The sequence below is a fragment of the Chroicocephalus ridibundus genome, chromosome 4, assembly GCF_963924245.1.
Source record: "Chroicocephalus ridibundus chromosome 4, bChrRid1.1, whole genome shotgun sequence".
NCBI classification, from domain to species: Eukaryota; Metazoa; Chordata; class Aves; order Charadriiformes; family Laridae; genus Chroicocephalus; species Chroicocephalus ridibundus.
Window position 1 is genome coordinate 38,900,445 of NC_086287.1, and position 10,626 is coordinate 38,911,070.

Consider the following 10,626-nt stretch of genomic DNA (forward strand, 5'->3'; position numbering starts at 1 on the left):
GTCCTCTTAGCTAAGCATCCTTATACCTTTTTTAAATACCCTCCTTAGCCTATTTTTTTAACTTAGTTTTTGCTGCTGTCTTCTCTAAATTAAAGAAAAAAATCAGAGTTTCTTGTATTAACTGCAAGGTACTGAAAATTCATATTCTTTTTTGAAACTTTCTTTTCCAGCTCCACAATCCTTTTCATGCTTTTTTAATTTGTGTAAATTTGGCCGGTAGAGGGAAGATGTAATGTTGCTGCTTCTGGACAGTGCTAATAGAGGAGTGCCACTATACCCCACTTTTAGGGGGGTAGGATACTTTTGACATGTTTGAAGTTTGCATCAAGAAAATGGTACTTCTCTAACATTGCTTATTTTAATTCTCTTGAGTCAAATTTGCTGCACTGGTATAAACAGGGGATTTTAGCAGAAAAGCTGCATCACCCTTATTATTGAAACTGAAGAAACAATCTCATGCTTTTTAAATAATTATTTGCAATAAATTCAAACTTCAAACAATTGTAGCTGCAATTCTAATACAGAAAAATGTATACTTGAGAAATTTTAATATTTTAAAATTTTTTGCAAGGCCTAATTATGTATTTTCAAGGAAAAGAATTACCTGTGAGAGACTCCGGTTTAAGTAATCTACCTTAGAACACTGCTTTTTACTACTACTACTACTATGACACATATCGTGATGTGATAGGATGTCTTTATGGACAAAAGATGGGGTGTTTTCAGTCCTTAGAAACATCATGGTTGTAAATAAATTAAGCAGGTAATCATAAAAAAACCCGACCAAGCACTTGTATATATACTGCATGACTTTCTGTACCGGCCATAAGTGAAGCTGTATGAAACACGAAGTGAGGAATGAACACTGGGACATCTAAGGTAGCACCAAGGAGCTATGCTATGCTTACCCTTTCCCCTCTCTCAAGGTCAGATTTTGTACAGTTACTTTCATGATTCATTTGTAAATGAGTTCTTTGTGCACCGCTTGACAGATTTGAATAGTTAAATCTTCCAGGAGGGTAAAAGAATCTAACTAGATAAGGTAATCATGGTGTAATAGGATTTTGTAAGATCATGATATGTAATCTGAATCATGTTTTTCTGCAGGAGCAAAAGAATATAGATCCAAATAAATGCAGATCTAACATACAGAAATGTAAACATATCTACATATAAAATACAGCCTACTAGCTCCTTCCTCTTGTGTTCTCGTATTTTCAAAATTTATATTGGTATTAAAACACATTTGCGTTTTTAAAGAATTTCAGTGATTGAATCTGGATATAGACAAGCTCAGGAGTTCTTTAAATTGTTTCCTTTGCAGTTACCTTGAACTCCAGATTATATGTTTGGTGTCATCTTCACAAGTGTAACAGTAGTTCCTCTGGCAATTTGTGGTGGAAAATAGAAATTTTGGTAGTGATTTTGGATGCAACAGGTAGTCTAATGTATAAAAATTAAAAGCTTGACTACACAGCAAAGCAAAGTACTTGTTCAAAGGCAAAGAAAATTGTAAGAATAGGATAGATAAGTTCACTGAAAAAATCTAGTTCTGCTGTTCAGAACTGATCAAGACTGTGTTGTGTTATACTGATAGAGTGATTTTTTTTCTGAAACCTGCAAAAGAGAGATGCATCTTTGTATTTTCTGTCTTTCATTTGTGTTTGCATTTCCTTGTTATGATGCCCTCCCCCTTTTTTCCAGATTGCATTTCTCATGAGCAGCCTACTTGTATTTTCTATTTTTCCTAATATTTTACCTGCAGTAAACTTTTCCTTTCAACTGTTGCATAAGTAGTACTATCCCAAGTGATGTTGTTATTTTACCAGCCTTGCTTCTTTTTTATTCCTCCTTAGGTAGAATTTAAATTTGATAAAGTGTACTGACATTTACGGATCTTCTTTTAGATCTACCCAGTAGATGTCTGGGATGTGTAGTAGATGGGATATTTGAGGGGGTGGTAGTTACTTCAAGACTATTAACTGTTTAATCTTTAGCCTGCAGGTGGGAGGCAGGATGGCTCAGGCAGTTGGTAATGGGATAAAGCTTTTCACCTCTGAATTGAAAACTCTGGGCCAGCTTAGTAGAAACAGAATATTTCCACCATCTGGTGTCTGGTCAGCGACCCATATGAGAAATCAGTAGTCATCCCTGCTACTGGTGAACAGGTTTACAATTAAAAAATCCCAACAAACCCACTGTGAGAATGATTGCACCACAAACAGCTCCAAATGAACATGAGGACTAAAAATCACACTAGAAACCTAATGGTCAGGCCTCAACACACTGAAGGGAGCGTAGGAAAATTTGTCAGTGTGTGCTGTCAAGAGATGCTGTTTCACTGGCAATAGTCAGTTTATAGAAAGGTAGCTTTTTAAAAAGCAAACAACTGATAATTTTTGGCTGAAAATGACAGCAGCTTGTGAGAAAAGTGACTTGATTTTTCCAAGATGCGAAAAAGCAGATATCAACATCAGAATCCTTTCTGGTTGGCACGTGATGGCAGTACTTAAATGGGGCGTAGTTCAACTGAAAGAGATGCTTCATTCAAATGTGAAAAGTTTTTGCCTTATTGCAATCTGAGACAGGGTAGCTCAGGCTGACTTAATGGATAGTAAGTTATGAATCACTATGCCACGCTGGAATTCTTTGTAACATAGCACTTCTGAACGCTGCATCCGTTTTCTGTTTTAGAAATAGTCAGACATAATTATAGAATCTGTGAATTGGGCTAGTGTCTGAATTTCTTTAATCTTCTGAAACAATTTTCTATGTGAACAAAAAAAGCCAAATTCAATAGCCACTTAAGAGAGAAAGAAAAAAAAACCCTACTGTAATTTAAAAAAAAGTTATATTGAAAATTATTATCTGCAACTCTAATCTTTTATTTTAATATGAAAATCATACATTAATACTAACCACTTTAGGGCTTTATTTAATTTTCCTGAAGCAAAACTATGCTTTTAGGGTGATAATTTTGAGAGAAACACCTAGGCCTTAATAAAGAGATTTAAAAAAACGTATGAAGAATTTGGGATCTGATTTTCTGGGTTGCTAACACCGTTTTTTGTTTGAAGTCAGACTTGTGAATGACGATCATCATAGTTTCACACCCATAACGAATAATACACTATGCATTCATCTTCGCAGAAAAAACTATGCTGTTCCATGCCGTGCACGGTAAAAATGAATGAAAAGGTAGTGGTTATTTTTTTGCTGCTTTCCCGCCGCTGACCAGGAGGTGGTGCCCAGAGACCGGCCCTGCCCGGGTCCGCCCCGCAGCCCAGCGCCCTGCGGCTCCGCGTGTAAGAAACCCGGCTGGGGGATGAGTTTCAGCGGGATTTCCTTAGGCCCAGCAGCACGGTTCAGTCAATACGGTTTTAGTTGAGGTTGGGTATGTCTTTGGAAAAGATGGAATAGCAAGAAACATACATCTAGAACATACGTATTTTATTAATTTGTTCTCTCTTGTCTTAGCTTTGTGTTTTGATTCCTTTTTTCCAGTTTCTTGATGCATTTACATGCTTAACACTTCCTTCTTGCTTCATTTTATTCTCTTTCTCAGTAACTGATTCTTTCTTCTGCCTGTTCCCCTTTACCATCTCATGCTTTTTCTTTGTCTCCTGAATTTCTCCCAGATAGCCTTACTGAGATGCGCAGATGCTGTTTTTTTTTAAAGATTAAAAAAAAAAAAAGGAGAGCTATCATTAAGTTATATGGCAGTAACGTCAAATGAAGGTTGATGTCTATTTTTCAAATGTTATTCTTTTGCATGGCTTTGCTGAAATTGATATTCTCTTGCAATTGGGAGTGCCTGTTTCATAAAAAAGAGCCACCCTTTTTATTCATTTATGTTTAGTGTCGTATACCTATGGTTATCTCATGGTTGTTTTATCTTCTGTCAACTTCCTACCTCATGAGCATGGCATAACCCAGGCATCCTAACCCTTGAATATTTTTTCTCATCCTCAATATTGAGAAACAGAGCCTTTAGATTTTCTTTGGAACAAATGTAGTGAGTTAATTCTCACTATTAATAGCTTATAAGGGCAGTAGGCTTTTAAAATAAACAAGCTTTGTGAGCTTTGTAAAGTGTTGTAACTCAGAGTGGCATAAGGTAAAGACTGGAATAGATTTTCCATGTGTATGGCAGGAATCTCCAGATTTCAATAACAGGCTGTGGTGGGTGTGATCTCACTGATGGTTTGTATACCGGGATTTCACTTTCATAGCAGCTACAGAGTACATAATGACTTTACATTTTGGGATACAAAGTTGGCTAAGACATTTCACCTCAAATATGTGCTTGTTTTCTTAGTTCTTTAATCTCAGAAACATGGAGATCTTTTTAAAAAAAAGTCTCTCCCGATTCAGATACTGAATAGCAAACAAATACATCAAAATCATGTTGCCTTCAATTGCAACTATTTTATTTAACAATTCTTGTTATAAAAACTTTACTGAATCTACTATATTTTTTGTGCTGCCTTCTATACCTTCATTCTCTTCAGTTTAATTTATTTATTTCTCCCTTTAATCCTTCCACGTCCTTAAATCTTTTGGTTCAGCCTAATCCTTCAAATCCTATAATTACTCAAACAAAGCATTTTAACCTTGTGGCCTTCCTGGACTCTTGCCTATTGCTTATGACGTGTAGGTCTCGCTTGACTAATGATGTTTACTGCTGCGTTTTCTTTCCTAGGATACTCATGGAAAATTTCATGCCACATAGCTCCCGTTTATAGCAGGGCTCAGAGTCACAGTATTACTCTGAACTTTGTAAAAATTGTAGTGGCTGCTTTCTACTATTAGAACAATTGCTTCTTTTAGTCAGAATTTATAGTTAACCTTGATGTAATCGCAAATAATAGAAGTCCAAAGCCTAGATTTTGATTTCAAGTAACTATTCCCAGGTTCTTTGTGTCTGTGTAAGGTGTATAACCAGTTTAATTCAGGCATCTAAGAGTGACAGCACTTTATAATACTATGTTGGGTTACCTGAATATTTTTCTAAACACTTCATGAACCCATTGTAGTAATTTCCTCTAGGAAATTCTGAACAGTAGGGTGAGGACACTGGTTTGTGGTACTTATAGTTTTTCGTGTAAGTTATATTTGTAAAGAAGTAGTCAAGCTTTTACTTATTTAATTTAAATTTATTTTATTTTATTTTTTGAAAGAGTAGGGAGCAGGCCAGGCTCTGACTAAAATTAATCAGTGCTTTTGTTAATAGGAGTGATATTTAAAAAGATTTTATGTAATGCTATTAAGGGGAAAAAGGAAATAAAGGTATGACAGGAATTTTAGAAAAAGGTTACAAATTTTAATGACATATGGTGCTGAGTGAAAATGACTTGTTGGCAGTGGTGAAAGCAAATGTTAATGTCTTAAGGGACTGGGTGATAGTAAGGTTTAAAAGGTGCAGAGGAGAAAAGGATATAGAGACAGAAAGAGAGTGGAAAGATATCAGAGAGATATCAAGAAGAGGGGTATCAAATTAAACATGTGAAAGTACAGGAAAACAAATACCTGGAATGTGATTAATAGAAACGAGTTGGCCTAAAGGAATAAAGGAAGTATATATGTCTATCTATAAATTTTGTATGTAGTTGAAAACGCTCTATTAAATTTCCTGATTCTAACTGAAAAAAAAATTCTATTTTCAACATTAAGCATCTATGTTAGGGAAAAATTCTAAACTGTTTTGAATATCTTGTGTAGTGAGAAAGGTATATTTCTTGATAAACAGAAAAGTCATGAAATCCGCATCTGTATTCCGTGTTCAGCTGTTCAGAAGCTGTCACAGTGTGTATGTACACATGGTTATACAGAGATGTACATAGATATCTTGAATCCTATAAGCTCAAATAACAGGAGACTGTGGTTGTTACTGTTTTTACGACCTGTGAGCAAAATTCTCTAGCAAATGTTTGAGCCACAGTTTCTGGTCCTGAACTCTGTGCCTTTTATGTACAGTTTATACATCACATATCTACCAGATGTATATTGAGTGATTTTCTTCTAATGTATTACTTTAATCTGCTTAAACAAACCATGGAAGCGTTTATAAAAATAAGCTGGGATGAGTTTTAGGCACCAGAGTCTTGCATGTCTGGACTTGACACAGATTTATGGCTTTACCTTTTCCAACATGTCTTTGAGAGAGGTTCTGCCTAAGAAAATATGAGTTCTCCTTATAAGGCACACTAAGCCCAGCTGGAAACAACAGAATACCTGGAACTATTTTCTCAATACTGTTTCTTGGGAGAGTGTTTTTTCTGTCCTTGAGTAACTGAGCCTAAGCTATTGAAAATGAAAGGTTTGTAAGCCAGCTGTGCCTTTTTTCCCTTTCCTTTTTTCTCTTTCCATTTTTTTTTTTATATTTAGAATAAACAGACTTCCAAACTCACTTTCCCATCCCCTCCCCTTCCCCAAAAGACATAATTGTAGGTAACAGAAGGGGGAAAAAGTGTGATAAGAGATAGGATGTGGGAGAAAAGGCATTTCCAGGGAAGAGACATTAAAAAGACATGCACCGTACAATCTGCAGAGGAGACATACGAGCTCAGATTTCCTCCCAGCGAAGTTAATGAGAGCAGAGCTGTCTTGTGAAAAAGCTTACTAATTAATGAAAAGCATTGAGAAAGATACAGTATCAGGCATACATTGCTTGTATTCCTAAATGCAATGAGAAGATTAAAGAAACTATGAAGCAGCAATTAAAATGCAGATGCTATGGCAAAATATGTAGGTAGAGAAAATACAGTTTTTTAGACCAAGCTAATACTGTTGAAAAAATGGCCACCTTTGGGGACACATACATCTTTTGTGCATGTGAACCAAGCAAACAAATGTCTGTATCGGCACAGATTAACCAAGCAGTTGAGTTCGCCTCTGCAGGATGTTACTTAGACAAACAGCGCGATATGATGTGATATATTATAAATGAGAACAGGTTTTCAGTTAGACTAAGGTTAAAATCTTCCAAATACTGATAATTTAAGGGATAAGATTGTAATTGCTAGGAACATGAAAAACATGGCACCATTCTAATACTGCTGTCAGACCCATTATTTTCCTCTTTCCTTTAGCATTTGTCACTGCTGATAAAAATACCCTAGATTTACTGAAAATACCCTTGGCTACTACATTACTTGACTGTCTAAGAGAACTCATGGTGACTGCAATATTTTTGAGTTTGCCATTGCTTGCATGAAATTATTACGGCTGTGAAAAGAAGCTATAAGTGAATTAAATCAATTTAAGGGCCAGCCATACTTGTTCACAATGAGCAGTATTGAATCCCTGCAGCCTTTTTAGTAATAATCATCATAGGCATTGTACACAACGAACATCATAAGTGTACCATTATTAGAGCAACAAAACATCAGTCTGGTTTCTTCATTTTAGACTTGTTTCTTGCTGTTAATCAGGAGTAATTTGTTAAGTGAGCAACAAGTTCTGGGATATTTTCCTCTTTTCACTAAATGTTAGCCACAGTACTTTAACACACAAAATCCTCTGTGTCTGTTCTACAGCTTAATCTCGTACACATCCTAGCCTTGTCTTCATAGCTCTTTCTTGTTGATTAGTTAACATCTTCTTACTATCTTTGTTAAAGCCTGTCAAGACAAAAAATGGCAATTCTTCAGGGGGTTTTGATTTGACTAGTTTTTAAACATTTACTTCGTTTCTGCAAGCGTTGGCTATGACGTGATGAATGTTTTGCCACTTTTCTAAATGGTGACGAGATACTAGGTTTTGATTTTATCCTTTTAAATCTGGCTCCATTGTAATCCTTTCTGTGGCTGTTTACTCTTCTGGATCTGTATTTTGCAGTGTTTCCTTTTTTGGCTACAGTTTTTCCAGTTTGGGTTTTAAAAGATCATATGGATAACTTGCAGGCCGAGCTTTTTTCTTTTAAGTAAGGGAAATAAGTCTTCAAGCAATGTGATTTAGTATTGTCACATTGTAGGCTACATATTCTGTTCTCTACATGGTTCACTTCCATGAGATATAGATTTGGAAGATCCATAAATAAAATTATTCTTCTTCCTATCTCTTTTATTATCTTTTTTTTTTTTGCTGTGTATCTGCCATACGGATTGTCCCCGCAAAAAGGGGAGGGAGAGCTGCAAAGGGTCTGTGTGGGAACCTCCAGACATCATCTGCATGTCGTAGAATCCATCTATTTTGGTCTGTTGCTATGGGATTCTTTGCACTTCTCTGCAATAAGTATGGAGAGTTGCCTCCTCCTCATTCACATTTTAATAGTGTGTCTTGTGGTGTATTTAATGGCAATGGCATTCTTACACTGTCACATTACTATATCTCAGACAATACCTCTGTTTTCGTTTTTACTTATATTTTGCAATGCTGTCAGTCTTAGAGAGTTTTTTTAAACATAAATTCTGTGTCTGTTGATCGAAGAGAAGCTTTGTGGAGACTTCAAAAGCTATTTCTGTTATTTGCTGATTTATTTAAAAACGTAAGGATTCAAAGCAGATAGTTTCTGCCAATCTTTGTTAAAGATACAGGGCTTGTTTCTATTCAGGGTTGTCTACTTGATGCCCTGTGCTCCGTAGGAGAAAATTTGTCATAACTTAAGTAAAACAGTTATTCTCAGAATCAGATTCAATAGACTACATAAGCTGTTTTTAAGCTGCAGTGGAATTAAAATGTGAAATACAACCTAAAATGCTGCGGTTGAGACAGTCCCCATCCAACAGTGAGCAAAAATAGAATGCAGCTGTTTGTTAGCCTACAAACGTGTATCCAGGCCTGCAAAAAAAGAACAAGGTGAGGTACTGCAGTACTGTATCCTAACAGTCTCATCTTATAACTCTCTCTTCTCCTGCACCTGTACTGTTTGTTTCTCTCTTCCTTCAAAGTATAAAAAATTTAATTCCAGGCCCAAGTGAACTCAGACATGTCAAAAAGAAGCCAGTTCTAACTAGTTTTTATTGTACTTTACTTCTAAGCCTGTTATTCTGCATCACTCCACATGGTGTCTTCATGGACTGTAAATCCTTAAAAATAATTCAGAAGCTCGTTCCCTTCGAATCCAGCCTTTCATTCTTCTTTCCTTCTCTTCCATGCAAATACATATTAACGCACAGTTTGTGTCTGACCCAGTTGTGCACTTTACAAGATTTAAAGCTGTTTACTTCGAAGGCTAGATTTTTTTGTGAAGGAAGGTGAGCTAGTAAATGAATAACTTTAAATTGCTTCAGGGAGTTAAGACCACTAGGAGAATCTGATTTTATTTTTGAAGGCTTGAAGGGATTCTTTACTTTCCAAATACATTCAGAAGCAACGTTGTTCAATGTGCTGCTGTAGGTGGTCTTCCTGAGTAAGTTAGTGGAAGGCAGTGGGTGAAGAATTCCACTTCAGGAATTCTTCCTGGAAAAGGTCAGAGGAATGGAGTTTGTTCAGCCTGGAAAGAAGGCTTGAGGGGTCCATTAGGAGTCTTTCAGTACCTGAAAGGGTAGATATGATCAAGAAGGAGGTGCTCTCTTCTCAGGCATGCACAGTGACAGGACAAGGGGCAACAGACATAAGTTGCTTCGGGGGAAATTGTCTCTGGATGTAGGAAAGATTTTCTTCACCATGAGAACAACTAAACCATGGAATAGGTTGCTCAGAGAAGTAGTGGAATGTCCCTCTCAGGAATTACTCAAGACTTGGCTAACCTAATCTAAATCCCTGCTTTCAGGAGAAGTTTAGACCAAATCATCTCGAGAGCCGCCTTTCAACCTAGACTATTCTATGACTGCATGGTTCTTCCTGTTACCTAACTTGTAAATTCAAAGGTCTGAAATAATCTGTCGTTAGGGAGAAAAATCAAATATTACTTGTAGTGTGCTGGTGAATTATTGGGATAAGGACCCAAAGCACAGTGGTATATGATATATAGAAAGACAGAGACATACAGAAAGACATGCAGAGAGACATAAGACATACAAAAATAATATGATATATAAAAAATCATCCAGTCAGGCGAAGTTTTTCGCAGACGACTTCTACATTTTTGTGACAGCATCAGTTGCAGTGAATGTCGTAGTTACTGAGACTGTGGTAGGAAGGAAATAAGCTTCTCAAACACTTCCCAGACTTTAGAAAACCACTGTTTGCATTGGTGTTGGAGAAAGCGTCAGAGTACGTGGGTCATCTCTAATACTGAGAAAGCTGTGTCTTTTCACCTAATCTTGTAATTCAGATATTTGCTGTTTATAAAGCAGTGAGATATCAAGAATAAAATCATGTTTTTCATAGATAAGAACTGCCTAGAGACCTGGGTCAGCTATTATACAAGCTAAAAATGGTTTTGGCAGTTTTGTGTGTTTTTGGGTTTTTTTTAGAAGAATTTTAGGATGGAACCAAAAAAAAGAGAAGAGAGGGGTTTTTAAAAATAGGTGGCTAAAAGCATAACAGGTAGTAGTATGTTCAATTCTTTATGTACATTGAAATTAGAAAACCAGTGTAAGAAAGACTGGAAGTCCTCCAAAAATCAGGGTATAAACGCAGCATTTCAAAAGATCAAGGTGAATGTAAATGAGAGGTTTCACTGAATTAGTATTCATTAATAGTAAAAAAAGAGAAATGCCTACACTGCCTTTATTTGGT